At 35.4% G+C, this 15,703-nt stretch overlaps 1 protein-coding gene across 1 annotated transcript in view; it reads right to left on the bottom strand.

Moving 5' to 3' along the window:
- The window catches only part of LOC118737525, a gene marked incomplete in the record, with an annotated part of 218,716 nt that extends 206,790 nt beyond the window's left edge, over window positions 1-11,926 (bottom strand). The window contains 2 exon segments of the mRNA XM_036468093.1: window positions 9,019-9,401; window positions 11,815-11,926.
- Window positions 11,927-15,703: the final 3,777 nt, after the last annotated feature.

Here is a 15,703-nt window from a genome sequence, read left to right as displayed (position 1 = left end):
TTTTTTTTTTTATTAAAAGACAATACTTTCTTTTATATTTCCGAGATAGCCAACTTTCCTATAATTAGTATTATTTTTATGAATTCAGCAGCCCCATTCCAACAGTCGCTATCGCTAATTTGGAACGCCAAAAATCTCCAAACAAAATAGCAGGCGTGCCGAACAACATGCAACATCTTGTTACATGATTACACACTGCATCTGTTATTTTGCCACGTTGCATACTTTTAGGCCCAACTGGTTTTCATTTAAAAAATTTTGCCGACGAATGTCAGAATTCAACATACATTGATGTGCAATCCTTCAATAACAAGTCTGAAGCCAGCACAATGCTATACTTTCTGAAGCATGATACATAGAAAAAAACGCTAATTGTTGTCCTATTGTTTCAATTATGCGACATCGACAAGCGACAGCATCATTATTCCAGTCAATTTTAATGCAACAAAGGCAAAAATCATTTACGAAAGCCAAGCAAATATCAACTGCGAAATTGGAAAAAATGAAAATGAACAGGAAAAGGAAAAGGAATTGAAAAATATATGAGTAAGGAAGAAAGGGGTGTATTCGAGCTACAATTTATGCCGCTTCACATTCTACGCGGAAATTTTGGCGACTCTGCCTGAATCAAGCGTTCGAGGAACAAAATTTATATTGCGCACTTCATGCAGCATTTCGTAAGATTTTCAGTTGGGCATCAGCAACATATCATCAGGAAAGCAATAAGGCTGCAATATTGCGATAATTATTACGTAGCTCTAACACACTCAAGCTTTTACAAATAAGGCCGCGGATATGACTCAGTAGAGTAGCGAAATACATACAATGCAACAACACAAACTCGGCTATTTATCCGAGTTCAGCCAGGTCGGTTAAAAAACGCGCGACCTGAAGCGTAGTATTGTTAAGTGTAACAGCTGCTCTATTATGAATTGTTGGTGGCAAAATTCTTAGGGAAATTTTTGTTTACTTATACAGGGTGACTCAGACCACCCGTCTACCCCCTCTGAAATGGAGGGTAGTGTTTTCGACCAGAAGTGGGTTAAACAGACCGGAATTCAATTTTTTTCCAAATTAGATATACATGTTTTCGGATTCTAAATATAAAAATACGTAACTTTTTGCTTTCAACTTTTTTTATCAGAACCCTGCAAAAATCGTTGGACCATGTAGTCTATTTGTGGTATATTGGAGTACTTACATAAGTGTTCCTCTGTCATGCTGTAGCGGACCAACTCGTGTCTCTGCGCCAGCTTATTGTTTGTTAACCGATCACTGCTCGTGTTTTAACGAAATGTGATTGAAGTTGAGCATTTGAAAGCACATTTGCATGTCTGGCTGTAGCTGAACGTGTAGAGATGCTAGCTGTTAGTTCTTAGCTCCCAGCATGTTCGGGTTCGAATGTCGTCAGAGACTACATTTAATTTTTAATTTTTGTCTTTGGTTTTTATTAATTTCTAAAAAAGCATATGCGAAGTGAAGAACAAAAGCGCGTACAAACGAAAAAATATAACGACAATGTCATTGGAGTATGTTGGGAGTAGTTTTGTGCTACTCTGATGTAATGCAGAGATGGAGTATATGGTCCTGCCCTAGGACATCGCAATGTTAATTGGACCATATTTTTTATATGAATTGTGGTTAATTTTGGAGTACTCCTTGGTCCTTCGGGAGTACTCCTTACATGCATGCATGGAGTAGTCGCGATTTTTGCAGGGGAAGTGCCCTTTTCAACATCTAAAAGACCTTCGAACTTCAGCTGGGCCTGGACTTCTTAAATGTGTGAGTGGATGCTCTATCTTTTGGTCGTATTACCGACTTCTTTCCTTAATTGCACATGTATGTTATTACTACTGATTCGGACTCTGTGGAAAAAATACGCAACATTTGTTTGTATCTTTTTACTCGGAAGTGCCATTTTCAACACTTTTCAACAGCAGTTCATGGCGAGTTGAAGTTCAAAGGTAATTTAGAGGTTGAAAAAGGTACTTCTGAGAAAAAATATTCAAACAAGAGCTGGGTATTTTTGCGCACAGAAGCCAAATCTGTAGTAAAAACATACATGTGTGATATAAAAAAATGGACTTCCGGTCAGTTTAACCCACTTCCGATCGAAACCGAAAAAAAGTTTCCGACAAAAGGTATGTATTTTTATGAGCAGAATTCTAATCTGTGGTATTAATATGTATATCCCATTTAAATAAATGGACTTCCGATCAGTTTAGCCCAGTTCCGGTCGAAACCGTAAGTCGGCATTACCACCGAAAGATAGAGCATTCCCGATTTAGAAGTTCAAAATTTTGCGCTTTCCAATAAAAAAAAAACATTACACTCCATTTTTGACGAGTGATTTAGGACACTCTGTAAACATACGTACGTACTTGATAAATATTTTAAATACATCACAAAATTACTCATTTCTATAGATTTTCCATTTCCTGCAGGATACCAATATGGCTAAAGGAAAATTTTACCGGAGTTGAGCGTTCCTTTGCCGCTCGTTTACAAAAAAACGAAGCTATTGCAGGATCTGTAGTTATGCTATTCCACTGGAGTAACGATTTAAAGGGTGGTTCACCTCACCTGCCAGTATAATTTTGGATTATTCAAAGTTCGTTTTAAATTACCAGGAGCTAAGGAAAAATATTGCTCCCTTGTAGTGCGTTTGTACAAATGAAGTTCGTATTCGAAGGTGTATTCTCTAAAAGATCGAAATATTGTATGCTTACGCCATAAGTCCATATTTTTCTTTCCTCAATCTTACTTATACATATTACGTTTAAATGCAAGTGCTGTGTTTGGCACCCTCTACTACTCGTATACATATGTATATATGTATGTATGCAGATATTTGCAAACAAACACTTAACAGTTATTCGTTAAGCGGAAAACTGCTAAAAAAAGAACTTAACAACAATGCACGAATCTCGCAAGTATCTCCACCCAAATGAACACAGCTATATTGTTTAGAAGTGAGCTGCACGTACACATACATACATACATACATACACAGCAGAAGTGACTGAGGTAGCAAGGTGGGCGTAGCGAAGATGAGCTGCTAAATGAACGCACGCAAAGCTAAACGCTTTCATAAATAAATATTTTTTATTCATACATAACGACCAAAACTTACTGGACCACTTAAGAGCATCACTGCTCGGAACAATGGCGACAGAAGAATAACAACAATCAACTACCACAAATATGATGACACTAAGAAAACAAGCAGCAAGAAGTACCAAGCAAACAATACCAATGACGATGCGCTACAGAGGCGCATAAATAAAAAAAAAAAAACACTAAATAAAAAATTGCAGAAGGCTTGGGTGGTGACAGAAAGAGAGAGGGGAGTGGTCAGTATGTGTGCACACGAAAGAGTTGCAGCTAGAAATGATGCGCTGACTTAACTTTTTTGTTTATAGTTACGTACTTGTTAGTATTTATGTATGTATTTGTGTGAGATTCGTCGTAGCTAAACGACTAATGCTAGGCACTAACAGCGAACAAATCAGACGGATTTGTTCGCGCAGCATTTCGCCACTAAAGTCGCACAAATCATATCGCACTTGAACTTCGGCGAGTAAACATGAGCGATAAAGCAGATTATACGGTTGCGTGTTTGGTTATTTATGCGTAAAAAAAAACCAAAGAAAAAAGCATAAAACGAAGAAAGGGTACGAGTGAATTGTTTTTAATAAAAAAAAAATATTATTATTCTGTAGACTACAAGACAGGAGCAGGAGCATAGTTTGTCCCCGCCCATTTTAGGTAGAATTTCTTTGTCCGCTTAATGCATACAAAGCGTCGGGATATCAAGAGCCTGGGGAAAATAAGCGAACACACGTATATGCATATGTACATACATTCGTACTGTACATGCAAACACAGTGGCGAATTTACCGTAAAGGCACATAGGCAGGTGCCTAGGGCGGCAAAGTTTAAGAAGGGCGGCAAGATTTTGAGTTCCAAATTTTTTATTTTTCAAGATAGCTGCACTGAAAGTAGAATTTGTTTGTGTACATATTAAGACATAAATTTGAGATTAAATTACTCAGAAACAAAAAAACAACGCTGTTAGGTATTTTTGATATTATTTAAGTGATTTAAAAATACTAATTTAGTATTTTTGAGATTATAACTTATCAAGTGGAAAAGGTTTGTAGATGGCTTTCTTTAAAAGTTGAATACCTTTACTCAAGGCAAATACCACATTTTCATCTTAAATTGTAATAAAAGTATAGTAAATAAGATACATTTGAATATTACTATTTACTGCTAATCGTTCCAAAACTGGTACTTTTACCTCAAAATATTGTTTCTATCGGAAAAAGGGCGGCAAATTCTGAATTGCCTAGCGGTGACAAATATTCAAATCCGCCACTGTGCAAACATCCATATGTACACATGTATGTTAGTAGATGTATAACAGCGTAGCAAACAGCCTAACAATGCGGAAACGGAGTATAAACAAATAGCAAAGGGTGCAATAACTGTGTATATCCAAAGCTAAAATTCTCACAATAAATTACTAATGTTCACTGAAAAAAAAAACGATATTTAAAATGCAAAACTACATTTAAATGTTTCATATATTCTTCCGCAGAATCTTCCATCGTCGAAAAGCCTCCAAGCTGCAATTCACGGTCCCGCGAAAATTCTAAGTTTTCAAAGTACCACAACGTGGGGAATTTTTTGCAATTTCCGCCGGTAGCAGGGGCTCGTATGCACTGATATTTTTTTACAATTTCTATTGTGGCAGGTTTGTCTACTTCCCTCTACTTCTCCAGCAGTTTTTTCCATAATTTTTTTTGTTATTCCTATCTTTATATTTTTCAATTTTACTTTACCCAATTGCGACTTCTCCCCTCAAAGGTTCAAAAAAAGTCTCCTAAAAATCGCTTTCTTGCAATTTCCCGCCATGTGCTCACTTCAATGGTTCAAAATAACCTGATATGACGAAATGGGTTAAAAGTAGACTGATATGATGTCATGGGTTAATGTTCGCGAACTTTGCCACTAACGATCGAACAAATCAGAAGAGTTTGAAAATTTTCAAATCCGTCAAATTTGTTCGCGCACCATGCCACTAACGAGAAAAATGACATCGAACACTAACAAATCCGTCGGATTTGTTCGCTGTTAGTGCCTAGCATAAGGGACACTGAAGTGATGCCCATGGCGGTAATGTGCCACGGCGACAAGTTGTTTATGTCATGCAACTGACATAATGACTAAGTTCTCGAGCTCTTGGAAATTCTTCGTACAAATGCTTTCACGACTTTGTAAGTGTTGAATGATTTAAAAATAAAAACTGGTAGGGATACATATATGCCTAAAATATGTAATAACAATTTTTAAGAAAAGTATGTACGATGGCGAAAATGTAAATAGCGGAAAAGACAGTTTAACAAATGTTGGCTACTTTTCATGGTTTAAAAAATGTTTTTTAATCCAAATATAGTTACTGTCTAAAAAAAACTATTTAAATCAAAATTTCAAACTTTGTAGAACATTTATAAAAATTTGACGAATTATGAAACATTGACTTTGATTTTCCTATTTTTTGTACAAGGTTTAAAATTATTGAAAATTCGGATATATGTTTTTTTTAGATAACACACTTTCATAAAAAATAACAAATATTAAATAAACGATAGCCAAAGAATGCTAGACTGTTTCGTCCCTATTTATATTTTCGCCACTGTATGTATTAAGCGTGGAAAATATAATTAAAATTGGTCATCTTGCTATTTGTTTTCATGATGGTTAATGGTGATAAAAATGCATACACATCCGAAGTATACTCAGTGCTTTCAGTGAAGTGAAGTTCAGTGAACCAAGATAATTTATTTTATTTTACAAATGAGGAAGGAAATCAAAATTTCGCTAGCTTAGAGTGAAAAGTGCACTTTTTGCGAAAACTCATACTTTGGTATAGGTAGCAAAAAAAAAAAATCAAAAATGAGACGTATCCAAAAGAATTAAGGAACTTGTTTTATTTCTTCCCGTTATTATTCAACGAAAGGCAAACTTGTCAAATCCAAAAAAGATAACAGAAAGTTCGATAAACCCAAAATCAATATCAAATCCTTCTGATTCGTATGGAGTTTTTCTATGCTTTGAACACTCAAAATTTTGTATTCTAGGCTTTGCAAAATACTTAAATATATGGCTGTACCAAGTCATATTAAGCAGGTAGTATCAGCAGAACAGCTGTTTTGATTTTTTTTTTTTCAAATTATTTAGTCTCTCAACTGTCAAATATTTTGAATTTATTTCAACACAAATTCTTAGTTGGCAAAATGTATGTATTTGTATGTGAATCTTAAAAAAAAGTGGTTAAAAACCAGCCTTTGGAACGTTTGCTTAACTCAGGAGCGGAAACTGATTACACTGGATCACAAATTTTAATTTTCATTTTGTTCTCCAGACGCCACTAACCAATTTCTATATAAAATCGCTCGCTGATTCCGAAAATCGAGTTAATTCTTTTTTTGTATGGATACGTTTTCGAGAAATTTGCAATTTACCGTTATTCAGCTTAAAATAAAGAGTAATCGTAATAAGAGGTACGGCAAATGATAGAAAATAAAATTCTCCATAAACCGTATATAGATCACTTTTCGATAGCCCTGATAGTTTCTGAGAAATTAATTAATCATTCCAGATTTTATGTTTGTTTGATGGAAAAATGCAAAAAATTCAAACTTTAAAAGGGAAAAAGCAAAAATTAACAATGTCAGTGTAAATAATTTGCACTTGTGTTAAAGCCCGTTCGATTAGTGGTATATATACAGTTTATGGTGAATTTCATTTGCTTTCATTTCCCGTATCTTGTATTATGATTATTCAATTGTTTCGTAAGATATACGTGATTAAGTGAACCACTATTATTTAAAGCTGTTTTATCAAAAAAATTATCTCGATTTTCGGAATCACCGAGGAATTCTACATGGGAATTGGATAGTGGCATCCATAGAACATTTTTGCTGTAAACCAGTGTTATTGGGCCCTGCAAAGGATGCAATGGTGCTTCTGGAATGAAACAAATTTATTAAGAAAGTCGCACCAATTCTTAATTTTTTGTATTTAAATTTTTCAATGCATTTCACAACACTCACTATGATATTTAAAAAATGTAGACTAGTTTTTACACTTTAGATACTAGAAGCAACAACCATATATACGTAAATATTAATAATACAAAGGAACAGCCACATCAGGGCAGCCTATTGCCTGCTAGTACCATTGCTATAGTAGCTCTCATTGAAGCGCTTACTACTCTACCACCCAGATTGTTTGTGTTACATTCTTGGCTAAATACAAATTGACATCTAAAATGGATGACATGGTTGTGAAGTCATTAGCTCCTAGGCTACGGAAAAACGTATAATTCAAATTGAAGCCCTCAATCACTAACAAACTCGCGCACATAATCAACTTGATTCCCCAAACAAATTAAGAAGAAACAAATTTGGAAATTAAAAATTAAGGTTGCGTTTCTTTATACATTCCAGATAATCCCATTTCACAGCCAGAATAAACAGAATGCGTTTGAAATATAAGTTAACATATCATCAGGAACGTTCTAAAGAATACGTAAACAAAAAAGTTTATTCCAAACGTTCAGAATGAGTAAAGAAATGCAGCCTAAATGTTTATCATTGCAAAAACGAGCAAACTTACAAATACACAAATATGTATGCATAAAAAATATGTTTAAATAATTCAAATAAATCTAATACTCCTTTTAACACTTTCGAGGACTCCCTACAGTCTACGAACAATATATGTACCTGCCTATGCATTTTTTTGTTTTTGGCGGTTGCCAATTCGACAGCGGTTTCTATTAATAGTTGTTGTTTTCTTAGTTGCTAGATTTTTGCACTGACGTATGGGCTTATAACTATTGCCTCTGTATGAGAGCATTTTGTTTTTGTTTTACGAAGTACATAAGTACGTTTACTTATGAAGCGAAGAAAATCGGTCACAAGACGGTTTTTTTATATAGATATATATGTATGTACAAATGTGCGTATGTGGTTAAGTAGCTTGAAAACCCTGAAAAAGCAGCGCTCAAAGCGTAAAAAAATACAAAACCTGCTGTACAAAAACCGAGTCAAAACACACAATCTCGTCATTAGCAAAGGCGTCACACGCCCTTTTGAACTTTTTCCCACTAATACGCTTACAGATATGGGTATGTATGTATGTAAATTAGACGGGGTCGCAAAAAAAGTTTGTCATACAAATTTTCGTACATACTGAGTCACAAAAAAACCGCCAAATATAAGATGTCTCCATACCTGTCTTTCATTATTAAGTCGATTTCAAAGTGCGGTATATATTTCTGCCTTAAAAAATTTGTCATAAATTCATTTTCCGTTCGAAGACGGCGTAAAATTGTAGTTACCTCCATTTGTGGTTGGTATAGCATTAGTGCGCGCACCAAAATATTGTTATTATTACTTTATTTATATCCAATGATCGGATCTAAACCAGATTAGTATGGGACCACCTCTGAGACACTACCTTCCGATGCAAAAAGAAATATCGAAATCGGTTGACGTGGTCCAAAAAAAAAACATTCCGACGAACTGTTAACCTATTCCTTTTTTTTGGAAAAGTTTTATTGCAAATGCGAGCACCCCGGTCTAACGCAGCTACATACAAACATTTCCACATCCCTGTAGAAAAAAAATGTCAATTGATAAAAATAATCTACTTGTGGGATTTCAATAACTTTAGTTCCTTCCTAATCAGCTTCAAGCCAACTTATATGTAGTTAGATATATTTCCTGCAGGAATATATAGGAGCTCACAAACAAAAAATATGCGCTTGCATGCATGCAAAATGAGCGATTCAGGACACTTCATATACACAAACGGGCATAACCAAAGACATATTTAGGTAAACATACATATATGCATTTCCGTTTTTGTATCTATCCTATTATCCTGCGCCTTTAATTACTTGTGATTACAGTTTTTTTTTGTGCGAAATATTTAAATACTTACATAGAAACAGGAGACAATGCCGCAATGTAGTTTAGTTGTTGTTGATACTTTAGTTCAGCAGGTTGCAGTTGATTTTAATTTTTTATGTTTGCCGCTGCTCATAACAAATTTATTCTATATACTGGTTTTCTTATTAGTCTTCTAACAGTGGCTCGCGTATTGTCACATCGCACTCTCAATTCAAAAGTAATAAGACGCTTCTTAGTTTGCTTATTTTTCATTGATTACTCACGCTTTTTACTACATTCTTTGAATGTATATGTATTTATTTTCTATTCATTGAATTCTTTACCACATATATGCATATATTGTATATATTTTTTTCACTTCATTTGCACACATTCAGAACAGATTTCTGCAGCTTTCAACTGTTATCCTTGCAGCTATGAAATGCAAATAAACGCAATAGTATTAAGAATTATTTATGTGTTAAAGATATTGACACAACCACTTTGAATCCGCTTCACTGAATTTAACTTCAATTGCATTGCAATATTTTATGCTCTTCCTTTGAAGTTTTCTTTGTAGTAATCACAAGCAGCATTCACTCCAATCACGTTGGCCTCAAGCATGAGCATTTATTAAAGCGAAAAGAAAACAAGTAAGAAAGTCTAAGTTCGGGCGGAGCCGAACATTAAATACCCGGCGCAAGTATTAAATATATGTTTTTTACCTTTCCGAAAGCTACCGCTACATGGTAAACCGGGGTGTACCAATTTTGAGTAAATTAGCGTCCTTAAATTTCGAAATATTGAAGTTTCAAGCATTTCTGAAATTTACTGTTATATGAAAAGCGGCCGTAATTTTAGTTCGATTTCAATAATTTTCAACGCTTTGCTTCTATGTGGCAAGCACAATAACCACACCGAGTTTGGTACAAATCGGTAGAACGGTTACCGAGATACATATATGTGATCATAAGTGGGCGGTGTCAGGCCCATTTTTCAAAATTTTATCCTAAACGTATTTCTTGGTAAAGAGTTGTTGCAAACATCAATTTTGAATAAATTAGCTTCAATAATTACTGATTTATCGAAGATTTCGTATTTCTCTAAATTATTGTTATATGGGATGTGGGCGAGGTTATTGTCCGATTTTAAAAATTTTCGGTCATGTCGTGTGTTATACGAAGGTTAACAACTGTGCCAAGTTTGGAAGAAATTGGTGCAGCGGTTACCAAGATATACACATGTAACCAGATGTGGGCGTGGCTACGCCCATTTTCCAAAAAATTATAATATTATTATTTTTCGTCTAAAACTTATTGTAAATATCAATTTTGAGTGAATAATCTTCAGTAGTTTCTAAAATATCGCAGTTTTCGTATTTCTGAAAATTACCGTTATATGGGAGGTGGGCGTGGTTATTGTCCGATTTTGCCCATTTTCAATACCATCCGTCCTACGCCAGAAAGAAGTGCACGTACCAAGTTTCGTTAAGATATCTCAATTTTTACTCGAGTTATCGTGTGCACAGACGGACGGACGGACGGACGGACAGACAGTCACCGCTTAATCGATTTCTCTTTTCATTCTGATCATTTATGTATACATTTGTCTATATCTATCTCGATTCGTTTTGCCTGTTACAAACAACCGTTATGTGAACAAAGTTATAATACCCTTGTGCACAAGTGCGCTCGGGTATAAAAAAAAAACAAGTAAGAAAGTCTAAGTTCGGGCGGAGCCGAACATTAAATACCCGGCGCAATTATTAAATATATGTTTTCCACCTTTCCGAAAGCTACCGCTACACGATAAGCCGGGGTGTATAAATTTTAAGTAAATTAGCGTCCTTAAATTTCGAAATATTGCAGTTTCAAGCATTTCTGAAATATACCGTTATATGAAAAGCGGTCGTAATTTTAGTCCGATTTCAATAATTTTCAACGCTTTGCTTTTATGTGGCAAGCACAATAACCATACCGAGTTTGGTTCAAATTGCTAGAACGGTTAGCGAGATACATATATGTGATCATAAGTGGGCGGTGCCACGCCCATTTTCCAAAATTGTATCATAAGCGTATTTCTTGGTAAAAAATTGTTGCAACCATCAATTTTGAATAAATTAGCTTTAATATTTACTGATTTATCGAGGATTTCGTATTTTTCTAAATTACCGTTATATGGGATGTGGGCGTGGTTATTGTCCGATTTTAAAAATTTTCGGCCATTTGGTATGTTGTAGCAGGACCAACAACTGTGCCAAATTTGGAAGAAATTGGTGCAGCGGTTACCAAGATATACACATGTAACCGTAAGTAGGCGTGGCTACGCCCATTTGCCAAAATTTTTTAATATTCTTATTTTTCGTCTAAAACTTATTGTAAATATCAATTTTGAGTGAATTATCTTCAGTAGTTCCTAAAATATCGCACTTTTCGTATTTCTGAAAATTACCGTTATATGGGAGGTAGGCGTGGTTATTGTCCGATTTCGCCCATTTTCAATACCATCCGTCCTATGCCCAAAAGAAGTCCACGTACCAAGTTTCGTTACGATATCTCAATTTTTACTCGAGTTATCGTGTGCACAGACGGACAGACGGACGGACGGACGGACGGACGGACGGACAGACAGTCACCGTTTAATCGATTTCTCTTTTCATTCTGATCATTTATGTATACATTTGTCTATATCTATCTCGATTCGTTTTGCCTGTTACAAACAACCGTTATGTGAACAAAGTTATAATACCCTTGTGCACAAGTGCGCTCGGGTATAAAAAACTTTTAAGGCTAACGCAATGCAGCAGAGCAAAACACTACATCCTTTAGTTTTGTTTCACTTAAACCACCTTATTTTTTGCCTCTTCTTTTCACAAACTTGTAAGGAGTTTTATTTTAGATGACAAATTGCCATCATTGTCGATTACTCCTCCGCCAAATCCCACATCACGCTGGTTGCGCGATTTTCGTACTAAAAGCTCGATATAACTCAACAAATAGCGCAAGGTAACGATCAACAAACAGCAATTTAAGATCAACAACAAAATATCAAAAGATTAATTTGCATACAGAATAACGCACCCGTATGTGCTTTTGCATGTATGCATAAATACATATTCATGTGCACATATACATACATACTATGTACAAATAGTTACACAAAACGCATTTTAGAAAAATACTTGCTCCTCATGGCACCACTCCTTAATGGCACTACTAAGAACTATATTTTTTGCAGCGTTTTGCCTTTCTCATGAATTCAGGCAATTATTTGCTTAAATAAATTCAATTAGCCCCATCTTCCTATTTGTGTACCCAGCATGCAAGTCGAAAGGTATTGAAGCCTTATCGTGAGTTTCGCCCGAAATTTTTTCATCCGCCGGTAGTGAATACACGGAAACGAAAAGTGAAAAGTATACCGGTTCGGGGAAAATTAAACTCAAAAAAGTCTATAGCAGGGATCACACGATTTGTGCATTTATACAGATTTGTACATTTTGGCAGTCTGAGAGCGGTATTCTTAGAAATTTGAGTTGAGCTCAATAAAAGATTTTCCAAACAACATTACTCTATTACTGCCAAAATGTACAAATCTTTACAAATGCACCAATCGTGTGACACTGCGTCATGGTTTTTTTTTGCTTTTGTTTATGGCTGTCAATGGTAGATATTAATAATTGTACAGGGTAACAATGATTTTGGCGGGGCAAATTTTGAAGCTGTTTTTGATGGATTTGTTTGTTCTGTTCAGCTCCGGATTTTGAGAAAAACAAGGTAAAAATTTCAAAAAATCACGTTTTTTCAGTATCTGAGAACCCCTAACAAAGAAAGAAAAGTTGATAGAACATTCCAATTAAGCTTAAATCAAAGGTAGAACTCTCGACTATTGTCCCTGAAATTACCATCTTTGCACCTCCTTGACCTGATGGTCACTTTTAGTCACTTATTGAACAATAAAAAAAAATACTGGAAAATTGTGGTATTGAATAAAAATTTTGCCAAAATCTGTTTTTTCTGTACAATAAATGACTATAAGTGACCTTAGGGTCAAGCTCCTCTAACACTAAATACCTTATTTTTTTAAACTTGGAAGGTTTTTTATTTGAAACTGAATTTAGTTTGGTCATATATGTAGTCCAAAAAGTTTAAAATTAAAACCGAAATTTTTAACCGTGTGACTATTCATTTTACAAATAGGAAGAGCTCAAAAAAGCACAGCAATCTGATTTTTGTTTGCTTTTTGCGTTTGCTTTGAGAATACTTGGAAGTACGAGTATTATCGATACTTTTTTGCAAATATGAGTACTGGCATCGATTATTTTTTAGAGTATTCTATATGACTACTAGTATCGATACTTTTCTAAAAAGTTCTATCACTAGGCACACGTCACTGTTGGCAGTTACAATTTTGAAGTGCTGAAGCTCTCTATCTATTTACCGTCCGGCATAAGCAGTACTAAATAATAATGGCATTCTAGAGATCAAGCGAAGAACAACTTACCACCATATGCTACTTTGGGCTCGGTAGGCAGTTGAAAAGGAAAGCCCTCTCTCGAAGAACAAAAATTACGCTATACAACTCTCTCATAATGGGCCTTATCAATTTCTTTTTCTTAAAATTTCACAGCTGTTACTCGATTTATTCAAATAAATTTAAGTAAAAGGTCTGAAATTTAGGAATAATCAATTGCTTAGAGTTATTCATATGGCCCAATGCCCGCACTTTTATGAGCCTAAGAAATATGGAGTGTGTCGAATCAAGATGACAAAGCTTTAGGAACATTTTGGGGAACTAGTATACGCAAGATCTACGAATAAGACCCTGTTCACATAGTACCGAGGGAGATGGGATGACGAGTTGTACGAGCTTTGTAACAACATGGACATATTTAAGCGTATAAAAGATCGGCGCTGCTTGGGCATGTCGTACGTATGAATGATGATGCTCCGGTGGAAGTACCCTGCAGTGAAAAGCCAAACCAGTTAGAAAAAATACTAGTTCATTAACTAGTATGTGCCTACCTACCAGTTCGACAATTTCGAAGAACTTAGGCGATCAGCGACATCTGCCTTTGAATTGCCAAAGCCAAAAATAAAACGCAATTAATTGCTTTTCTTACAAATGTCGGCTGTGGCGTCACGTGAAGACTACTGGTTCTGGTTCTGAAATCGCAGGTTCGAGGCCGCTTGGAGGTGGTTAAGATTTTTAAAGTTAAATAAATGTAAGTAAAAATAATTTATTCAATTTATAAATAAATAACAAACTTGAAAATCTAATTGCGTTGCGAAAAAACATTTAGGAAGAAATATAAAAACAAAGAAATTAAACCAAAATATTTTTTTTATTAAATTAAAAAATTACAATGAACAGCATAAACAAAAAAATAAATTTATAAAAAATAAAAATAAAATAAAAAATAGAAAATAAAAAAATGTTACCTGCGCCAGGATTTGAACCTGGGACCTCAGGCTTACCACGCGAGTGCTCTTCTCTGTCGGCCATTGTGACTGCTGGAGCGTCGCGAGCAAAAAGGCACACTTAGGGCCGGTTGCTCAAAGCCTGGTTGACACTAATCCCTGGTTAAACATCGTTATCGACGTTACCGACACCACGTTATATGCATGGAGTCGAAAACGTCGATAACGATGTTAACCGATGATTAGTGTTAATCAGGCTTTGAGCAACCGGCCCTTATGTTTTTCACGGGGCATGAATTGGCAGACTATCTCATCAACTGGTATGATGCTACTAGTATTTATACTAGTAGATGCTGATGCATAGCCTGACAATTGACATCTCGTAGGACATCGCAATGTTAAAAATACCAGTCGCTAACATTGAAAAAGGATAAAACGTGAACTAGTTCGGCTGAAACGCAAACCGGTAGAATTCTAGTTTACAACTAGTAGCTTTCCCTGCAGGGTATCCGTCAGCTCGGTAACTATGAGTGGACAACGAAAGCGAAAGCAAGAACGCTAATGAACACAATGCAGGGATTAAGTGCTGTAGGACTAGAATGCACACGTGGCGAACAACTGGCGCAACTTCGCCTAGAAGAGAGGCGAAGCTATTTGGTCTCAGCCCAAACCGGCAAATGGTTGCAGTACCAAATAAGAAGAAGTATTGCGTTATACACAACGGTTTTTAATACTCTAAAAATTCATAATATGACTTCTATGGTACCTTGCAGACCCCCTTGATGTAGGTATTTTTTAGCCTTTTAAAGTTGACGACATACATCAATACGACACCGTTGTGAATACCCCAAATATGTATGTGATTATAAGCCGAATTTTAATGTAGTCAAATAGAATTTAACGATCCTTTTAATGTACAACTGTTACAGTTTTTTTGATGGAGTGGAAGTGGGGCAACTTTGACTTTACACACCTCCCTCGTCATTTTAAAAGCGCACTCTTTCAAAGCCTTAGTATTTACAGGTTTCCTTTCATTTAATTTTTATTAATTTATTTAATTTTCAAACATTTTTATAAAAATGTAGTATAACAGAAATGTGTAATATTACGTTCAAATTGGCCCCATTTAACTTGTTAAATGAAAAAGAGACTTAGAGACTTCAAAATGTTTAGTTCGTATGCACTATTTATCTCTGCGTACGATGAGACCTGATGGAAAGTATCTAATTACCGCCTTGGCCTCTTTTTTGGCGGGCAGACATGCATACAATTTTGATATTTTTGAAGTGAAACTTCTTTAGCGGCGGTTGGTTGGTTGGG

Source organism: Rhagoletis pomonella, unplaced genomic scaffold, assembly GCF_013731165.1.
Source record: "Rhagoletis pomonella isolate Grant_MI unplaced genomic scaffold, Rhpom_1.0 Rhpom_scaffold_00004, whole genome shotgun sequence".
In the NCBI taxonomy this organism is placed as follows: Eukaryota; Metazoa; Arthropoda; class Insecta; order Diptera; family Tephritidae; genus Rhagoletis; species Rhagoletis pomonella.
The sequence above is the reverse complement of the archived record's forward strand: the minus strand, read 5'-3'. Positions and strand labels throughout refer to the sequence as shown.